This window comes from Salmo salar, chromosome ssa14 (assembly GCF_905237065.1).
Source record: "Salmo salar chromosome ssa14, Ssal_v3.1, whole genome shotgun sequence".
Lineage (NCBI taxonomy): Eukaryota > Metazoa > Chordata > Actinopteri > Salmoniformes > Salmonidae > Salmo > Salmo salar.
The window spans coordinates 75,460,091-75,483,080 of NC_059455.1; positions in this window are offsets into that span (position 1 = coordinate 75,460,091).

Below are 22,990 nucleotides of genomic sequence, written 5' to 3' on the forward strand. Positions count from 1 at the left end.
CGTGTTATAAATGTCCTCCCATCTCTCATATCAGGCGTGTTATAAAATGTCCTCCCATCTCTCATATCAGGCGTGTTATAAATGTCCTCCCATCTCTCATATCAGGCGTGTTATAAATGTCCTCCCATCTCTCATATCAGACGGTGTTATAAATGTCCTCCCATCTCTCATATCAGGCGTGTTATAAATGTCCTCCCATCTCTCATATCAGACGTGTTATAAATGTCCTCCCATCTCTCATATCAGGCGTGTTATAAATGTCCTCCCATCTCTCATATCAGACGTGATATAAATGTCCTCCCATCTCTCATATCAGGCGTGTTATAAATGTCCTCCCATCTCTCATATCAGGCGTGTGTATAAATGTCCTCCCATCTCTCTTATCAGGCGTGTGATATAAATGTCCTCCCATCTCTCATATCAGGCGTGTTATAAATGTCCTCCCATCTCTCATATCAGGCGTGTTATAAATGTCCTCCCATCTCTCATATCAGGCGTGTTATAAATGTCCTCCCATCTCTCATATCAGGCGTGTTATAAATGTCCTCCCATCTCTCATATCAGGCGTGTGTATAAATGTCCTCCCATCTCTCATATCAGACGTGTTATAAATGTCCTCCCATCTCTCATATCAGACGTGTTATAAATGTCCTCCCATCTCTCATATCAGGCGTGTTATAAATGTCCTCCCATCTCTCATATCAGACGTGTTATAAATGTCCTCCCATCTCTCATATCAGGCGTGTATATAAATGTCCTCCCATCTCTCATATCAGGCGTGTTATAAATGTCCTCCCATCTCTCATATCAGGCGTGTTATAAATGTCCTCCCATCTCTCATATCAGACGTGTATATAAATGTCCTCCCATCTCTCATATCAGGCGTGTTATAAATGTCCTCCCATCTCTCATATCAGACGTGTTATAAATGTCCTCCCATCTCTCATATCAGGCGTGTATATAAATGTCCTCCCATCTCTCATATCAGGCGTGTTATAAATGTCCTCCCATCTCTCATATCAGGCGTGTTATAAATGTCCTCCCATCTCTCATATCAGGCGTGTTATAAATGTCCTCCCATCTCTCATATCAGGCGTGTATATAAATGTCCTCCCATCTCTCATATCAGACGTGTTATAAATGTCCTCCCATCTCTCATATCAGGCGTGTTATAAATGTCCTCCCATCTCTCATATCAGGCGTGTTATAAATGTCCTCCCATCTCTCATATCAGACGTGTGTTATAAATGTCCTCCCATCTCTCATATCAGACGTGTTATAAATGTCCTCCCATCTCTCATATCAGGCGTGTTATAAATGTCCTCCCATCTCTCATATCAGGCGTGTTATAAATGTCCTCCCATCTCTCATATCAGACGTGTTATAAATGTCCTCCCATCTCTCATATCAGGCGGTGATATAAATGTCCTCCCATCTCTCATATCAGACGGTGTTATAAATGTCCTCCCATCTCTCATATCAGGCGTGTGATATAAATGTCCTCCCATCTCTCATATCAGGCGTGTTATAAATGTCCTCCCATCTCTCATATCAGACGTGTGATATAAATGTCCTCCCATCTCTCATATCAGACGTGTTATAAATGTCCTCCCATCTCTCATATCAGCGCGTGTTATAAATGTCCTCCCATCTCTCATATCAGGCGTGTGATATAAATGTCCTCCCATCTCTCATATCAGGCGTGTTATAAATGTCCTCCCATCTCTCATATCAGGCGTGTTATAAATGTCCTCCCATCTCTCATATCAGGCGTGTTATAAATGTCCTCCCATCTCTCATATCGGGCGTGTTATAAATGTCCTCCCATCTCTCATATCAGGCGTGTTATAAATGTCCTCCCATCTCTCATATCAGACGTGTTATAAATGTCCTCCCATCTCTCATATCAGACGTGTTATAAATGTCCTCCCATCTCTCATATCAGACGTGTGTATAAATGTCCTCCCATCTCTCATATCAGACGTGTGTATAAATGTCCTCCCATCTCTCATATCAGACGTGTTATAAATGTCCTCCCATCTCTCATATCAGACGTGTTATAAATGTCCTCCCATCTCTCATATCAGGCGGTGTTATAAATGTCCTCCCATCTCTCATATCAGACGTGTTATAAATGTCCTCCCATCTCTCATATCAGACGTGTTATAAATGTCCTCCCATCTCTCATATCAGACGTGTTATAAATGTCCTCCCATCTCTCATATCAGACGTGATATAAATGTCCTCCCATCTCTCATATCAGACGTGTTATAAATGTCCTCCCATCTCTCATATCAGGCGGTGTTATAAATGTCCTCCCATCTCTCATATCAGACGTGTTATAAATGTCCTCCCATCTCTCATATCAGACGTGTTATAAATGTCCTCCCATCTCTCATATCAGACGTGTTATAAATGTCCTCCCATCTCTCATATCAGACGTGTGATATAAATGTCCTCCCATCTCTCATATCAGACGTGTTATAAATGTCCTCCCATCTCTCATATCAGACGTGTGTATAAATGTCCTCCCATCTCTCATATCAGACGTGTTATAAATGTCCTCCCATCTCTCATATCAGACGTGTATATAAATGTCCTCCCATCTCTCATATCAGGCGTGTGTATAAATGTCCTCCCATCTCTCATATCAGACGTGTTATAAATGTCCTCCCATCTCTCATATCAGACGTGTTATAAATGTCCTCCCATCTCTCATATCAGACGTGTGATATAAATGTCCTCCCATCTCTCATATCAGACGTGTTATAAATGTCCTCCCATCTCTCATATCAGACGGTGTTATAAATGTCCTCCCATCTCTCATATCAGACGTGTTATAAATGTCCTCCCATCTCTCATATCAGGCGTGTTATAAATGTCCTCCCATCTCTCATATCAGACGTGTTATAAATGTCCTCCCATCTCTCATATCAGACGTGTATATAAATGTCCTCCCATCTCTCATATCAGACGTGTTATAAATGTCCTCCCATCTCTCATATCAGACGTGTTATAAATGTCCTCCCATCTCTCATATCAGACGTGTTATAAATGTCCTCCCATCTCTCATATCAGACGTGTTATAAATGTCCTCCCATCTCTCATATCAGACGTGTTATAAATGTCCTCCCATCTCTCATATCAGACGTGTTATAAATGTCCTCCCATCTCTCATATCAGACGTGTGATATAAATGTCCTCCCATCTCTCATATCAGACGTGTTATAAATGTCACTCCCATCTCTCATATCAGACGTGTTATAAATGTCCTCCCATCTCTCATATCAGACGTGTTATAAAATGTCCTCCCATCTCTCATATCAGACGTGTTATAAATGTCCTCCCATCTCTCATATCAGACGTGGTTATAAATGTCCTCCCATCTCTCATATCAGACGGTGTTATAAATGTCCTCCCATCTCTCATATCAGACGTGTTATAAATGTCCTCCCATCTCTCATATCAGACGTGTTATAAATGTCCTCCCATCTCTCATATCAGACGTGTGTTATAAATGTCCTCCCATCTCTCATATCAGACGTGTTATAAATGTCCTCCCATCTCTCATATCAGGCGTGTTATAAATGTCCTCCCATCTCTCATATCAGACGTGTTATAAATGTCCTCCCATCTCTCATATCAGACGTGTTATAAATGTCCTCCCATCTCTCATATCAGACGTGTTATAAATGTCCTCCCATCTCTCATATCAGACGTGTTATAAATGTCCTCCCATCTCTCATATCAGGCGTGATATAAATGTCCTCCCATCTCTCATATCAGACGTGTTATAAATGTCCTCCCATCTCTCATATCAGGCGCGTGTTATAAATGTCCTCCCATCTCTCATATCAGACGTGTTATAAATGTCCTCCCATCTCTCATATCAGACGTGTTATAAATGTCCTCCCATCTCTCATATCAGACGTGTGATATAAATGTCCTCCCATCTCTCATATCAGACTTGTTATAAATGTCCTCCCATCTCTCATATCAGACGTGTTATAAATGTCCTCCCATCTCTCATATCAGACGTGTTATAAATGTCCTCCCATCTCTCATATCAGACGGTGATATAAATGTCCTCCCATCTCTCATATCAGACGTGTGTTATAAATGTCCTCCCATCTCTCATATCAGACGTGTTATAAATGTCCTCCCATCTCTCATATCAGACGTGTGTATAAATGTCCTCCCATCTCTCATATCAGACGTGTTATAAATGTCCTCCCCGATCTCTCATATCAGACGTGTTATAAATGTCCTCCCATCTCTCATATCAGACGTGTTATAAATGTCCTCCCATCTCTCATATCAGACGTGTTATAAATGTCCTCCCATCTCTCATATCAGACGTGTTATAAATGTCCTCCCATCTCTCATATCAGACGTGTGTTATAAATGTCCTCCCATCTCTCATATCAGACGTGTTATAAATGTCCTCCCATCTCTCATATCAGACGTGTTATAAATGTCCTCCCATCTCTCATATCAGACGGTGTTATAAATGTCCTCCCATCTCTCATATCAGACGTGTGTATAAATGTCCTCCCATCTCTCATATCAGACGTGTTATAAATGTCCTCCCATCTCTCATATCAGACGTGTTATAAATGTCCTCCCATCTCTCATATCAGACGTGATATAAATGTCCTCCCATCTCTCATATCAGACGTGTTATAAATGTCCTCCCATCTCTCATATCAGACGTGTGATATAAATGTCCTCCCATCTCTCATATCAGACGTGTTATAAATGTCCTCCCATCTCTCATATCAGACGTGTTATAAATGTCCTCCCATCTCTCATATCAGACGTGTTATAAATGTCCTCCCATCTCTCATATCAGACGTGTTATAAATGTCCTCCCATCTCTCATATCAGACGTGTTATAAATGTCCTCCCATCTCTCATATCAGACGTGTTATAAATGTCCTCCCATCTCTCATATCAGACGTGTGATATAAATGTCCTCCCATCTCTCATATCAGACGTGTTATAAATGTCCTCCCATCTCTCATATCAGACGGTGTTATAAATGTCCTCCCATCTCTCATATCAGACGTGTTATAAATGTCCTCCCATCTCTCATATCAGACGTGTTATAAATGTCCTCCCATCTCTCATATCAGACGTGTTATAAATGTCCTCCCATCTCTCATATCAGACGTGTTATAAATGTCCTCCCATCTCTCATATCAGACGTGTTATAAATGTCCTCCCATCTCTCATATCAGACGTGTTATAAATGTCCTCCCATCTCTCATATCAGACGTGTTATAAATGTCCTCCCATCTCTCATATCAGACGTGTTATAAATGTCCTCCCCATCTCTCATATCAGACGTGTTATAAATGTCCTCCCATCTCTCATATCAGACGTGTTATAAATGTCCTCCCCATCTCTCATATCAGACGTGTTATAAATGTCCTCCCATCTCTCATATCAGACGTGTTATAAATGTCCTCCCATCTCTCATATCAGACGTGTTATAAATGTCCTCCCATCTCTCATATCAGACGTGTGATATAAATGTCCTCCCATCTCTCATATCAGACGTGTTATAAATGTCCTCCCATCTCTCATATCAGACGTGTTATAAATGTCCTCCCATCTCTCATATCAGACGTGTTATAAATGTCCTCCCATCTCTCATATCAGACGTGTGATATAAATGTCCTCCCATCTCTCATATCAGACGTGTTATAAATGTCCTCCCATCTCTCATATCAGACGTGTTATAAATGTCCTCCCATCTCTCATATCAGACGTGTTATAAATGTCCTCCCATCTCTCATATCAGACGTGTTATAAATGTCCTCCCATCTCTCATATCAGACGTGTTATAAATGTCCTCCCATCTCTCATATCAGACGTGTTATAAATGTCCTCCCATCTCTCATATCAGACGTGTTATAAATGTCCTCCCATCTCTCATATCAGACGTGATATAAATGTCCTCCCATCTCTCATATCAGACGTGTTATAAATGTCCTCCCATCTCTCATATCAGACGTGTTATAAATGTCCTCCCATCTCTCATATCAGGCGTGTTATAAATGTCCTCCCATCTCTCATATCAGACGTGTTATAAATGTCCTCCCATCTCTCATATCAGACGTGTTATAAATGTCCTCCCATCTCTCATATCAGACGTGTTATAAATGTCCTCCCATCTCTCATATCAGACGTGTTATAAATGTCCTCCCATCTCTCATATCAGACGTGATATAAATGTCCTCCCATCTCTCATATCAGACGTGTTATAAATGTCCTCCCATCTCTCATATCAGACGTGTTATAAATGTCCTCCCATCTCTCATATCAGACGTGTTATAAATGTCCTCCCATCTCTCATATCAGACGTGTTATAAATGTCCTCCCATCTCTCATATCAGACGTGTTATAAATGTCCTCCCATCTCTCATATCAGACGTGTTATAAATGTCCTCCCATCTCTCATATCAGACGTGTTATAAATGTCCTCCCATCTCTCATATCAGACGTGTTATAAATGTCCTCCCATCTCTCATATCAGACGTGTTATAAATGTCCTCCCATCTCTCATATCAGACGTGTTATAAATGTCCTCCCATCTCTCATATCAGACGTGTTATAAATGTCCTCCCATCTCTCATATCAGACGTGTTATAAATGTCCTCCCATCTCTCATATCAGACGTGTTATAAATGTCCTCCCATCTCTCATATCAGACGTGTTATAAATGTCCTCCCATCTCTCATATCAGACGTGTGATATAAATGTCCTCCCATCTCTCATATCAGACGTGTTATAAATGTCCTCCCATCTCTCATATCAGACGTGTGTATAAATGTCCTCCCATCTCTCATATCAGACGTGTTATAAATGTCCTCCCATCTCTCATATCAGACGTGTTATAAATGTCCTCCCCATCTCTCATATCAGACGTGTTATAAATGTCCTCCCATCTCTCATATCAGACGTGTTATAAATGTCCTCCCATCTCTCATATCAGACGTGTTATAAATGTCCTCCCATCTCTCATATCAGACGTGTTATAAATGTCCTCCCATCTCTCATATCAGACGTGTTATAAATGTCCTCCCATCTCTCATATCAGACGTGATATAAATGTCCTCCCATCTCTCATATCAGACGTGTTATAAATGTCCTCCCATCTCTCATATCAGACGTGTTATAAATGTCCTCCCATCTCTCATATCAGACGTGTTATAAATGTCCTCCCATCTCTCATATCAGACGTGTTATAAATGTCCTCCCATCTCTCATATCAGACGTGTTATAAATGTCCTCCCATCTCTCATATCAGACGTGTTATAAATGTCCTCCCATCTCTCATATCAGACGTGTTATAAATGTCCTCCCATCTCTCATATCAGACGTGTTATAAATGTCCTCCCATCTCTCATATCAGACGTGATATAAATGTCCTCCCATCTCTCATATCAGACGTGTTATAAATGTCCTCCCATCTCTCATATCAGACGTGTTATAAATGTCCTCCCATCTCTCATATCAGACGTGTATAAATGTCCTCCCATCTCTCATATCAGACGGTGTTATAAATGTCCTCCCATCTCTCATATCAGACGTGTTATAAATGTCCTCCCATCTCTCATATCAGACGTGTTATAAATGTCCTCCCATCTCTCATATCAGACGTGTTATAAATGTCCTCCCATCTCTCATATCAGACGTGTTATAAATGTCCTCCCATCTCTCATATCAGACGTGTTATAAATGTCCTCCCATCTCTCATATCAGACGTGTTATAAAATGTCCTCCCATCTCTCATATCAGACGTGTTATAAATGTCCTCCCATCTCTCATATCAGACGTGTTATAAATGTCCTCCCATCTCTCATATCAGACGTGTTATAAATGTCCTCCCATCTCTCATATCAGACGTGTTATAAATGTCCTCCCATCTCTCATATCAGACGTGTTATAAATGTCCTCCCATCTCTCATATCAGACGTGTTATAAATGTCCTCCCATCTCTCATATCAGACGTGTTATAAATGTCCTCCCATCTCTCATATCAGGCGTGTTATAAATGTCCTCCCCATCTCTCATATCAGACGTGTTATAAATGTCCTCCCATCTCTCATATCAGACGTGTGTATAAATGTCCTCCCATCTCTCATATCAGACGTGTTATAAATGTCCTCCCATCTCTCATATCAGGCGTGTATATAAATGTCCTCCCATCTCTCATATCAGGCGTGTTATAAATGTCCTCCCATCTCTCATATCAGACGTGTTATAAATGTCCTCCCATCTCTCATATCAGACGTGTTATAAATGTCCTCCCATCTCTCATATCAGGCGTGTTATAAATGTCCTCCCCATCTCTCATATCAGACGTGTTATAAATGTCCTCCCATCTCTCATATCAGGCGTGTTATAAATGTCCTCCCATCTCTCATATCAGACGTGTTATAAATGTCCTCCCATCTCTCATATCAGGCGTGTTATAAATGTCCTCCCATCTCTCATATCAGACGTGTTATAAATGTCCTCCCATCTCTCATATCAGACTGTGTTATAAATGTCCTCCCATCTCTCATATCAGACGTGTTATAAATGTCCTCCCATCTCTCATATCAGACGTGTTATAAATGTCCTCCCATCTCTCATATCAGACGTGTTATAAATGTCCTCCCATCTCTCATATCAGACGTGTTATAAATGTCCTCCCATCTCTCATATCAGACGTGTTATAAATGTCCTCCCATCTCTCATATCAGACGTGTTATAAATGTCCTCCCATCTCTCATATCAGGCGTGTTATAAATGTCCTCCCATCTCTCATATCAGACGTGTTATAAATGTCCTCCCATCTCTCATATCAGACGTGTTATAAATGTCCTCCCATCTCTCATATCAGACTGTGTTATAAATGTCCTCCCATCTCTCATATCAGGCGTGTTATAAATGTCCTCCCATCTCTCATATCAGACGTGTTATAAATGTCCTCCCATCTCTCATATCAGACGTGTTATAAATGTCCTCCCATCTCTCATATCAGACGTGTTATGAATGTCCTCCCATCTCTCATATCAGGCGTGTTATAAATGTCCTCCCATCTCTCATATCAGACGTGATATAAATGTCCTCCCATCTCTCATATCAGACGTGTTATAAATGTCCTCCCATCTCTCATATCAGACGTGTTATAAATGTCCTCCCATCTCTCATATCAGACGTGTGTATAAATGTCCTCCCATCTCTCATATCAGACGTGTGTATAAATGTCCTCCCATCTCTCATATCAGACGTGTTATAAATGTCCTCCCATCTCTCATATCAGGCGTGTTATAAATGTCCTCCCATCTCTCATATCAGACGGTGTTATAAATGTCCTCCCATCTCTCATATCAGGCGTGTTATAAATGTCCTCCCATCTCTCATATCAGACGTGTTATAAATGTCCTCCCATCTCTCATATCAGACGTGTTATAAATGTACTCCCATCTCTCATATCAGACGTGTTATAAATGTCCTCCCATCTCTCATATCAGACGTGTTATAAATGTCCTCCCATCTCTCATATCAGACGTGTTATAAATGTCCTCCCATCTCTCATATCAGGCGTGTTATAAATGTCCTCCCATCTCTCATATCAGACGTGTTATAAATGTCCTCCCATCTCTCATATCAGGCGTGTTATAAATGTCCTCCCATCTCTCATATCAGGCGTGTTATAAATGTCCTCCCATCTCTCATATCAGGCGTGTTATAAATGTCCTCCCATCTCTCATATCAGACGTGTTATAAATGTCCTCCCATCTCTCATATCAGACGTGTTATAAATGTCCTCCCATCTCTCATATCAGACGGTGTTATAAATGTCCTCCCATCTCTCATATCAGGCGTGTTATAAATGTCCTCCCATCTCTCATATCAGACGTGTTATAAATGTCCTCCCATCTCTCATATCAGGCGTGTTATAAATGTCCTCCCATCTCTCATATCAGACGTGTTATAAATGTCCTCCCATCTCTCATATCGGGCGTGTGATATAAATGTCCTCCCATCTCTCATGTCAGGCGTGTGTATAAATGTCTCCCATCTCTCATATCAGGCGTGTTATAAATGTCCTCCCATCTCTCATATCAGACGTGTTATAAATGTCCTCCCATCTCTCATATCAGGCGTGTTATAAATGTCCTCCCATCTCTCATATCAGACGTGTTATAAATGTCCTCCCATTCTCATATCAGGCGTGTTATAAATGTCCTCCCATCTCTCATATCAGGCGTGTTATAAATGTCCTCCCATCTCTCATATCAGGCGTGTTATAAATGTCCTCCCATCTCTCATATCAGGCGGTGTTATAAATGTCCTCCCATCTCTCATATCAGGCGTGTTATAAATGTCCTCCCATCTCTCATATCAGGCGTGTGATATAAATGTCCTCCCATCTCTCATATCAGGCGTGTTATAAATGTCCTCCCATCTCTCATATCAGGCGTGTTATAAATGTCTCCCATCTCTCATATCAGACGTGTTATAAATGTCCTCCCATCTCTCATATCAGGCGTGTTATAAATGTCCTCCCATCTCTCTTATCAGGCGTGTTTAAATGTCTCCCATCTCTCATATCGGGCGTGTTATAAATGTCCTCCCATCTCTCATATCAGGCGTGTTATAAATGTCCTCCATCTCTCATATCAGGCGTGTTATAAATGTCCTCCCATCTCTCATATCAGGCGTGTATAAATGTCCTCCCATCTCTCATATCGGGCGTGTTATAAATGTCTCCCATCTCTCATATCAGGCGTGTTATAAATGTCCTCCCATCTCTCATATCAGGCGTGTTATAAATGTCCTCCCATCTCTCATATCAGGCGTGTTATAAATGTCCTCCCATCTCTCATATCAGGCGTGTTATAAATGTCCTCCCATCTCTCATATCAGGCGTGTTATAAATGTCCTCCCATCTCTCATGTCAGGCTGTGATATAAATGTCTCCCATCTCTCATATCAGGCGTGTTATAAATGTCTCCCATCTCTCATATCAGGCGTGTTATAAATGTCCTCCCCATCTCTCTTATCAGGCGTGTTATAAATGTCCTCCCATCTCTCATATCAGGCGTGTTATAAATGTCCTCCCATCTCTCATATCAGGCGTGTTATAAATGTCCTCCCATCTCTCATATCAGGCGTGTTATAAATGTCCTCCCATCTCTCATATCGGGCGTGTTATAAATGTCCTCCCATCTCTCATATCAGGCGTGTTATAAATGTCCTCCCGTCTCTCATATCAGGCGTGTTATAAATGTCCTCCCATCTCTCATATCAGGCGTGTTATAAATGTCCTCCATCTTCATATCAGGCGTGTTATAAATGTCCTCCCATCTCTCATATCAGGCGTGTTATAAATGTCTCCCATCTCTCATGTCAGGCGTGTTATAAATGTCCTCCCATCTCTCATATCAGGCGTGTTATAAATGTCCTCCCATCTCTCATATCAGGCGTGTGTATAAATGTCTCCCATCTCTCATATCAGGCGTGTTATAAATGTCCTCCCATCTCTCATATCAGGCGTGTTATAAATGTCCTCCCATCTCTCATATCAGGCGTGTTATAAATGTCCTCCCATCTCTCTTATCAGGCGCGTTATAAATGTCCTCCCATCTCTCCATATCAGGCGTGTTATAAATGTCTCCCATTCTCATATCAGGCGTGTTATAAATGTCCTCCCATCTCTCATATCAGACGTGTTATAAATGTCCTCCCATCTCTCATATCAGGCGTGTTATAAATGTCCTCCCATCTCTCATATCAGGCGTGTTATAAATGTCCTCCCATCTCTCATGTCAGGCGTGTTATAAATGTCCTCCCATCTCTCCATGTCAGGCGTGTTATAAATGTCTCCCATCTCTCATATCAGGCGTGTTATAAATGTCCTCCCATCTCTCATATCAGGCGTGTTATAAATGTCCTCCCATCTCTCTTATCAGGCGTGTGTATAAATGTCCTCCCATCTCTCATATCAGGCGTGTTATAAATGTCCTCCCATCTCTCATATCAGGCTGTGTTATAAATGTCCTCCCATCTCTCATATCAGGCGTGTTATAAATGTCTCCCATCTCTCATATCAGGCGTGTTATAAATGTCCTCCCATCTCTCATATCAGGCGTGTTATAAATGTCCTCCCATCTCTCATATCAGGCGTGTTATAAATGTCTCCCATCTCTCATATCAGGCGTGTTATAAATGTCTCCCATCTCTCATATCAGGCGTGTTATAAATGTCTCCCATCTCTCATATCAGGCGGTGTTATAAATGTCCTCCCATCTCTCTTATCAGGCGTGTTATAAATGTCTCCCATCTCTCATATCAGGCGTGTTATAAATGTCCTCCCATCTCTCATATCAGGCGTGTTATAAATGTCCTCCCATCTCTCATATCAGGCGTGTTATAAATGTCCTCCCATCTCTCATATCAGGCGTGTTATAAATGTCCTCCCATCTCTCATATCAGGCGTGTTATAAATGTCCTCCCATCTCTCATATCAGGCGTGTTATAAATGTCTCCCATCTCTCATATCAGGCGTGTTATAAATGTCCTCCCATCTCTCATATCAGGCGTGTTATAAATGTCCTCCCATCTCTCATATCAGGCGTGTTATAAATGTCCTCCCATCTCTCATATCAGGCGTGTTATAAATGTCCTCCCATCTCTCATATCAGGCGTGTTATAAATGTCCTCCCATCTCTCATATCAGGCGTGTTATAAATGTCCTCCCATCTCTCATATCAGGCGTGTTATAAAGTCCTCCATCTCTAATCAGGCGTGTTATAAATGTCCTCCCATCTCTCATATCAGGCGTGTATATAAATGTCCTCCCATCTCTCATATCAGGCGTGTTATAAATGTCCTCCCATCTCTCATATCAGGCGTGTTATAAATGTCCTCCCATCTCTCATATCAGGCGTGTTATAAATGTCCTCCCATCTCTCATATCAGGCGTGTTATAAATGTCCTCCCATCTCTCATATCAGGCGTGTTATAAATGTCCTCCCATCTCTCATATCAGACGTGTTATAAATGTCCTCCCATCTCTCATATCAGGCGTGTTATAAATGTCCTCCCATCTCTCATATCAGGCGTGTTATAAATGTCCTCCCATCTCTCATATCAGGCGTGTTATAAATGTCTCCCATCTCTCATATCAGGCGTGTTATAAATGTCCCCCCATCTCTCATATCAGGCGTGTTATAAATGTCCTCCCATCTCTCATATCAGCGCGTGTTATAAATGTCCTCCCATCTCTCATATCAGGCGTGTGTATAAATGTCTCCCATCTCTCATATCAGACGTGTTATAAATGTCCTCCCATCTCTCATATCAGGCGTGTTATAAATGTCTCCCATCTCTCATATCAGGCGTGTTATAAATGTCCTCCCATCTCTCATATCAGGCGTGTTATAAATGTCTCCCATCTCTCATATCAGGCGTGTTATAAATGTCCTCCCATCTCTCATATCAGGCGTGTTATAAATGTCCTCCCATCTCTCATATCAGGCGTGTTATAAATGTCCTCCCATCTCTCATATCAGGCGTGTTATAAATGTCCTCCCATCTCTCATATCAGGCGTGTTATAAATGTCCTCCCATCTCTCATATCAGGCGTGTTATAAATGTCCTCCCATCTCTCATATCAGGCGTGTTATAAAATGTCCTCCCATCTCTCCATATCAGGCGTGTTATAAATGTCCTCCCATCTCTCATATCAGGCTGTGTTATAAATGTCCTCCCATCTCTCATATCAGGCGTGTTATAAATGTCCTCCCATCTCTCATATCGGGCGTGTTATAAATGTCCTCCCATCTCTCATATCAGGCGTGTTATAAATGTCCTCCCATCTCTCATATCAGGCGTGTTATAAATGTCCTCCCATCTCTCATATCAGGCGTGTTATAAATGTCCTCCCATCTCTCATATCAGGCGTGTTATAAATGTCCTCCCATCTCTCCTTATCAGGCGTGTTATAAATGTCCTCCCATCTCTCATATCGGGCGTGTTATAAATGTCCTCCCATCTCTCATATCAGGCGTGTTATAAATGTCCTCCCATCTCTCATATCAGGCGTGTTATAAATGTCTCCCATCTCTCATATCAGGCGTGTTATAAATGTCCTCCCATCTCTCATATCAGGCGTGTTATAAATGTCCTCCCATCTCTCTTATCAGGCGTGTTATAAATGTCCTCCCATCTCTCATATCAGGCGTGTTATAAATGTCCTCCCATCTCTCATATCAGGCGTGTTATAAATGTCTCCCATCTCTCATATCAGGCGCGTGATATAAATGTCCTCCCATCTCTCCATATCAGGCGTGTTATAAATGTCCTCCCATCTCTCATATCAGGCGGTGTTATAAATGTCCTCCCATCTCTCTTATCAGACGTGTTATAAATGTCCTCCCCATCTCTCATATCAGGCGTGTTATAAATGTCTCCCATCTCTCATATCAGGCGTGTTATAAATGTCCTCCCATCTCTCATATCAGGCTGTGTTATAAATGTCCTCCCATCTCTCATATCAGGCGTGTTATAAATGTCCTCCCATCTCTCATATCAGGCGTGTTATAAATGTCCTCCCATCTCTCATATCAGGCGTGTTATAAATGTCCTCCCATCTCTCATATCAGACGTGTTATAAATGTCCTCCCATCTCTCATATCAGGCGTGTGTATAAATGTCCTCCCATCTCTCATATCAGGCGTGTTATAAATGTTCCCATCTCTCTTATCAGGCGTGTTATAAATGTCTCCCATCTCTCATATCAGGCGTGTTATAAATGTCCTCCCATCTCTCTTATCAGACGTGTTATAAATGTCTCCCATCTCTCATATCAGGCGTGTTATAAATGTCTCCCATCTCTCTTATCAGGCGTGTTATAAATGTCCTCCCATCTCTCATATCAGGCTGTGTTATAAATGTCCTCCCATCTCTCATATCAGGCGTGTTATAAATGTCCTCCCATCTCTCATATCAGGCGTGTTATAAATGTCCTCCCATCTCTCATATCAGGCGTGTTATAAATGTCCTCCCATCTCTCATATCAGGCGTGTTATAAATGTCCTCCCATCTCTCATATCAGGCGTGTTATAAATGTCCTCCCATCTCTCATATCAGGCGTGTTATAAATGTCCTCCCATCTCTCATATCAGGCGTGTTATAAATGTCCTCCCATCTCTCATATCAGGCGTGTTATAAATGTCCTCCCATCTCTCATATCAGGCGTGTTATAAATGTCCTCCCATCTCTCATATCAGGCGTGTTATAAATGTCCTCCCATCTCTCATATCAGGCGTGTTATAAATGTCCTCCCATCTCTCATATCAGGCGTGTTATAAATGTCCTCCCATCTCTCATATCGGGCGTGTGTATAAATGTCCTCCCATCTCTCATATCAGACGTGTTATAAATGTCCTCCCATCTCTCATATCAGGCGTGTGTATAAATGTCCTCCCATCTCTCATGTCAGGCGTGTTATAAATGTCCTCCCATCTCTCATATCAGGCGTGTTATAAATGTCCTCCCATCTCTCATATCAGACGTGTTATAAATGTCCTCCCATCTCTCATGTCAGGCGTGTGTTATAAATGTCCTCCCATCTCTCATATCAGGCGTGTTATAAATGTCCTCCCATCTCTCATATCAGGCGTGTTATAAATGTCCTCCCATCTCTCATATCAGACGTGTTATAAATGTCCTCCCATCTCTCATATCAGGCGTGTGATATAAATGTCCTCCCCATCTCTCATATCAGGCGTGTTATAAATGTCCTCCCATCTCTCATATCAGGCGTGTTATAAATGTCCTCCCATCTCTCATATCAGGCGTGTTATAAATGTCCTCCCATCTCTCATATCAGGCGTGTGTATAAATGTCCTCCCCATCTCTCATATCAGGCGTGTTATAAATGTCCTCCCATCTCTCATATCAGGCGTGTGATATAAATGTCCTCCCATCTCTCATATCAGGCGTGTTATAAATGTCCTCCCATCTCTCATATCAGGCGTGTTATAAATGTCTCCCATCTCTCATATCAGGCGTGTTATAAATGTCCTCCCATCTCTCATATCAGGCGTGTTATAAATGTCCTCCCATCTCTCATATCAGGCGTGTTATAAATGTCCTCCCATCTCTCATATCAGGCGTGTTATAAATGTCCTCCCATCTCTCTTATCAGGCGTGTTATAAATGTCCTCCCATCTCTCATATCAGGCGTGATATAAATGTCCTCCCATCTCTCATATCAGACGTGTTATAAATGTCCTCCCATCTCTCATATCAGGCGTGTTATAAATGTCCTCCCATCTCTCATATCAGGCGTGATATAAATGTCCCCCATCTCTCATATCGGGCGTGTTATAAATGTCCTCCCATCTCTCATATCAGGCGTGTTATAAATGTTCCCATCTCTCATATCAGGCGTGTTATAAATGTCCTCCCATCTCTCATATCAGACGTGTTATAAATGTCTCCCCATCTCTCATATCAGACGTGTTATAAATGTCCTCCCATCTCTCATATCAGGCGCGTGATATAAATGTCCTCCCATCTCTCATATCAGGCGTGTTATAAATGTCCTCCCATCTCTCATATCAGGCGTGTTATAAATGTCTCCCATCTCTCATATCAGGCGTGTTATAAATGTCCTCCCATCTCTCATATCAGGCGTGTGTTATAAATGTCCTCCCATCTCTCGTATCAGACGTGTTATAAATGTCCTCCCATCTCTCATATCAGGCGTGTTATAAATGTCCTCCCATCTCTCATATCAGGCGTGTTATAAATGTCCTCCCATCTCTCATATCAGGCGCGTGATATAAATGTCCTCCCATCTCTCATATCAGGCGTGTGTATAAATGTCCTCCCATCTCTCATATCAGACGTGTTATAAATGTCCTCCCATCTCTCATATCAGGCGTGTTATAAATGTCCTCCCATCTCTCATATCAGGCGTGTTATAAATGTCCTCCCATCTCTCATATCAGGCGTGTTATAAATGTCCTCCCATCTCTCCATATCAGGCGTGTTATAAATGTCCTCCCATCTCTCATATCAGGCGTGTTATAAATGTCCTCCCATCTCTCATATCAGGCGTGATATAAATGTCCTCCCCATCTCTCATATCAGGCGTGTTATAAATGTCCTCCCATCTCTCATATCAGGCGTGTTATAAATGTCCTCCCATCTCTCATATCAGGCGTGTTATAAATGTCCTCCCATCTCTCATATCAGGCGTGTTATAAATGTCCTCCCATCTCTCATATCAGGCGTGTTATAAATGTCTCCCATCTCTCATATCAGGCGTGTTATAAATGTCCTCCCATCTCTCATATCAGACGTGTGATATAAATGTCCTCCCATCTCTCATATCAGACGTGTTATAAATGTCCTCCATCTCTCATATCAGGCGTGTTATAAATGTCTCCATCTCTCATATCAGGCGTGGATATAAATGTCCTCCATCTCTCATATCAGGCGTGTTATAAATGTCCTCCCATTCTCATATCAGGCGTGTGATATAAATGTCCTCCCATCTCTCTTATCAGGCGTGTTATAAATGTCTCCCATCTCTCATATCAGGCGTGTTATAAATGTCCTCCCCATCTCTCATATCAGGCGTGTTATAAATGTCCTCCCATCTCTCATATCAGGCGTGTTATAAATGTCCTCCCATCTCTCATATCAGGCGTGTTATAAATGTCCTCCCATCTCTCATATCAGGCGTGTTTAAATGTCCTCCCATCTCTCATATCGGGCGTGTTATAAATGTCCTCCCATCTCTCATATCAGGCGTGTTATAAATGTCCTCCCATCTCTCATATCAGGCGTGTTATAAATGTCCTCCCATCTCTCATATCAGGCGTGTTATAAATGTCTCCCATCTCTCATATCAGGCGTGTTATAAATGTCCTCCCATCTCTCATATCAGGCGTGTTATAAATGTCCTCCCATCTCTCATATCAGACGTGTTATAAATGTCCTCCCATCTCTCATATCAGGCGGTGTTATAAATGTCCTCCCATCTCTCATATCAGGCGTGTTATAAATGTCCTCCCATCTCTCATATCAGGCGTGTTATAAATGTCCTCCCATTCTCATATCAGGCGTGTTATAAATGTCCTCCCATCTCTCATATCAGGCGTGTTATAAATGTCCTCCCATCTCTCATATCAGGCGTGTTATAAATGTCCTCCCATCTCTCATATCAGACGTGATATAAATGTCCTCCCATCTCTCATATCAGACGTGTTATAAATGTCCTCCCATCTCTCATATCAGGCGTGTTATAAATGTCTCCCATCTCTCATATCAGACGTGTGTATAAATGTCACTCCCCATCTCTCATATCAGGCGTGTTATAAATGTCCTCCCATCTCTCATATCAGGCGTGTTATAAATGTCCCCCATCTCTCATATCAGGCGTGTTATAAATGTATCCCATCTCTCCATATCAGGCGTGTTATAAATGTCCTCCCATCTCTCATATCAGGCGTGATATAAATGTCCTCCCATCTCTCATATCAGGCGTGTATATAAATGTCCTCCCATCTCTCATATCAGGCGTGTTATAAATGTCCTCCCATCTCTCATATCAGGCGTGTTATAAATGTCCTCCCATCTCTCATATCAGGCGTGTTATAAATGTCCTCCCATCTCTCATATCAGACGTGTTATAAATGTCCTCCCATCTCTCTTATCAGGCGTGTTATAAATGTCCTCCCATCTCTCATATCAGACGTGTTATAAATGTCCTCCCATCTCTCATATCAGGCGTGTTATAAATGTCCTCCCATCTCTCATATCAGACGTGTGTATAAATGTCCTCCCATCTCTCTTATCAGGCGTGTTATAAATGTCCTCCCCATCTCTCATATCAGGCGCGTGATATAAATGTCCTCCCATCTCTCTTATCAGACGTGTTATAAATGTCCTCCCATCTCTCATATCAGACGTGTTATAAATGTCCTCCCATCTCTCATATCAGACGGTGTTATAAATGTCCTCCCATCTCTCATATCAGACGTGATATAAATGTCCTCCCATCTCTCTTATCAGGCGTGTTATAAATGTCCTCCCATCTCTCATATCAGGCGTGTTATAAATGTCCTCCCATCTCTCTTATCAGGCGTGTTATAAATGTCCTCCCATCTCTCATATCAGACGTGTGTATAAATGTCCTCCCATCTCTCTTATCAGGCGTGTTATAAATGTCCTCCCATCTCTCTTATCAGGCGTGTTATAAATGTCCTCCCATCTCTCTTATCAGGCGTGATATAAATGTCCTCCCCATCTCTCATATCAGGCGTGTTATAAATGTCCTCCCATCTCTCCATATCAGGCGGTGTTATAAATGTCCTCCCATCTCTCATATCAGGCGTGATATAAATGTCCTCCCATCTCTCATATCAGGCGTGTTATAAATGTCCTCCCATCTCTCATATCAGACGGTGATATAAATGTCCTCCCATCTCTCATATCAGGCGTGTTATAAATGTCTCCCATCTCTCATATCAGGCGTGTTATAAATGTCTCCCATCTCTCATATCAGACGTGTTATAAATGTCTCCCATCTCTCATATCAGGCGGTGATATAAATGTCCTCCCATCTCTCATATCAGGCGTGTGTATAAATGTCTCCCATCTCTCATATCAGACGTGTTATAAATGTCTCCCATCTCTCATATCAGGCGGTGTTATAAATGTCCTCCCATCTCTCATATCAGACGTGTTATAAATGTCCTCCCATCTCTCATATCAGGCGTGTTATAAATGTCCTCCCATCTCTCATATCAGGCGTGATATAAATGTCCTCCCATCTCTCATATCGGGCGTGTTATAAATGTCCTCCCATCTCTCATATCAGACGTGTTATAAAGTCCCCCATCTCTCATATCAGACGTGTTATAAATGTCCTCCCATCTCTCATATCAGACGTGTGTTATAAATGTCCTCCCATCTCTCATATCAGACGTGTGTTATAAATGTCCTCCCATCTCTCATATCAGGCGTGTTATAAATGTCTCCCATCTCTCATATCAGGCGTGATATAAATGCCTCCCATCTCTCATATCAGGCGTGTTATAAATGTCCTCCCATCTCTCCTATCAGGCGTGTTATAAATGTCCTCCCATCTCTCTTATCAGACGTGTTATAAATGTCCTCCCATCTCTCTTATCAGACGTGTTATAAATGTCCTCCCATCTCTCATATCAGGCGTGTTATAAATGTCCTCCCATCTCTCATATCAGGCGTGTTATAAATGTCCTCCCATCTCTCATATCAGACGTGTTATAAATGTCTCCCATCTCTCATATCAGGCGTGTTATAAATGTCTCCCATCTCTCATATCAGACGTGTTATAAATGTCCTCCATCTCTCATATCAGACGTGTTATAAATGTCTCCCATCTCTCATATCAGGCGTGTTATAAATGTCTCCCATCTCTCTTATCAGACGTGTTATAAATGTCCTCCCATCTCTCATATCAGGCGTGTTATAAATGTCCTCCCATCTCTCATATCAGGCGTGTTATAAATGTCCTCCCATCTCTCATATCAGACGTGATATAAATGTCCTCCCATCTCTCATATCAGGCGTGTTATAAATGTCCTCCCATCTCTCATATCAGACGTGTTATAAATGTCCTCCCATCTCTCATATCAGGCGTGTTGTAAATGTCCTCCCATCTCTCATATCAGACGTGTTATAAATGTCCTCCCATCTCTCATATCAGGCGTGTTATAAATGTCCTCCCATCTCTCATATCAGGCGTGTTATAAATGTCTCCCATCTCTCACTTATCAGACTGTGATATAAATGTCCTCCCATCTCTCATATCAGGCGTGTTATAAATGTCCTCCCATCTCTCATATCAGACGTGTTATAAATGTCCTCCCATCTCTCATATCAGACGGTGTTATAAATGTCCTCCCATCTCTCATATCGGGCGTGTTATAAATGTCAGCTCCCATCTCTCTTATCAGACGTGTTATAAATGTCCTCCCATCTCTCATATCAGGCGTGTTATAAATGTCCTCCCATCTCTCTTATCAGACGTGTTATAAATGTCTCCCATCTCTCATATCAGACGTGTTATAAATGTCCTCCCATCTCTCATATCAGGCGTGTTATAAATGTCCTCCCATCTCTCATATCAGGCGTGTTATAAATGTCCCCCATCTCTCTTATCAGACGTGTTGTAAATGTCTCCCATCTCTCTATCAGACGTGTGATATAAATGTCTCCCATCTCTCATATCAGACGTGTGTATAAATGTCCTCCCCATCTCTCATGTCGGGCGTGTTATAAATGTCCTCCCATCTCTCATATCAGGCGGTTATAAATGTCTCCCATCTCTCATATCAGACGTGTTATAAATGTCCTCCCATCTCTCATATCGGACGTGTGATATAAATGTCCTCCCATCTCTCATATCAGGCGTGTTATAAATGTCCTCCCATCTCTCATATCAGACGTGTTATAAATGTCCTCCCATCTCTCATATCAGGCGTGATATAAATGTCTCCCATCTCTCATATCAGACGTGTTATAAATGTCCTCCCATCTCTCATATCAGACGTGTTATAAATGTCCTCCCATCTCTCATATCAGACGTGTTATAAATGTCCTCCCATCTCTCATATCAGACGTGTATAAATGTCCTCCCATCTCTCAATCAGACGTGATATAAATGTCCTCCCATCTCTCATATCAGACGTGTTATAAATGTCCTCCCATCTCTCATATCAGACGTGTTATAAATGTCTCCCATCTCTCATATCAGGCGGTGTTATAAATGTCACTCCCATCTCTCATATCAGGCGTGTTATAAATGTCCTCCCATCTCTCATATCAGACGTGATATAAATGTCCTCCCCATCTCTCATATCAGGCGTGTGTATAAATGTCCTCCCATCTCTCATATCAGACGCGTGTTATAAATGTCCTCCCATCTCTCTTATCAGGCGTGTTATAAATGTCCTCCCATCTCTCATATCAGACGGTGATATAAATGTCCTCCCCATCTCTCTTATCAGACGTGTTATAAATGTCTCCCATCTCTCATATCAGACGTGTTATAAATGTCCTCCCATCTCTCATATCAGGCGTGTTATAAATGTCCTCCCATTCTCATATCAGACGTGATATAAATGTCCTCCCATCTCTCATATCAGACGCGTGATATAAATGTCCTCCCATCTCTCATATCAGACGTGTTATAAATGTCTCCCATCTCTCATATCAGGCGTGTTATAAATGTCTCCCATCTCTCATATCAGACGTGTTATAAATGTCCTCCCATCTCTCATATCAGACGTGTTATAAATGTCCTCCCATCTCTCTTATCAGACGTGTTATAAATGTCCTCTCATCTCTCATATCAGACGTGTTATAAATGTCTCCCATCTCTCATATCAGACGTGTTATAAATGTCCTCCCATCTCTCATATCAGACGTGTTATAAATGTCCTCCCATCTCTCATATCAGACGTGAGTATAAATGTCCTCCCATCTCTCATATCAGGCGTGTTATAAATGTCCTCCCATCTCTCCATATCAGGCGTGTTATAAATGTCCTCCCATCTCTCATATCAGACGTGTTATAAATGTCCTCCCCATCTCTCACATCAGACGTGTTATAAATGTCCTCCCATCTCTCATATCAGACGTGTATATAAATGTCCTCCCATCTCTCATATCAGGCGTGTTATAAATGTCCTCCCATCTCTCATATCAGACGTGTTATAAATGTCCTCCCATCTCTCATATCAGGCGTGTTATAAATGTCCTCCCATCTCTCATATCAGACGTGTTATAAATGTCCTCCCATCTCTCATATCAGACGTGTTATAAATGTCCTCCCTCTCTCTTATCAGGCGTGTTATAAATGTCCTCCCATCTCTCATATCAGACGTGTATAAATGTCCTCCCATCTCTCATATCAGACGTG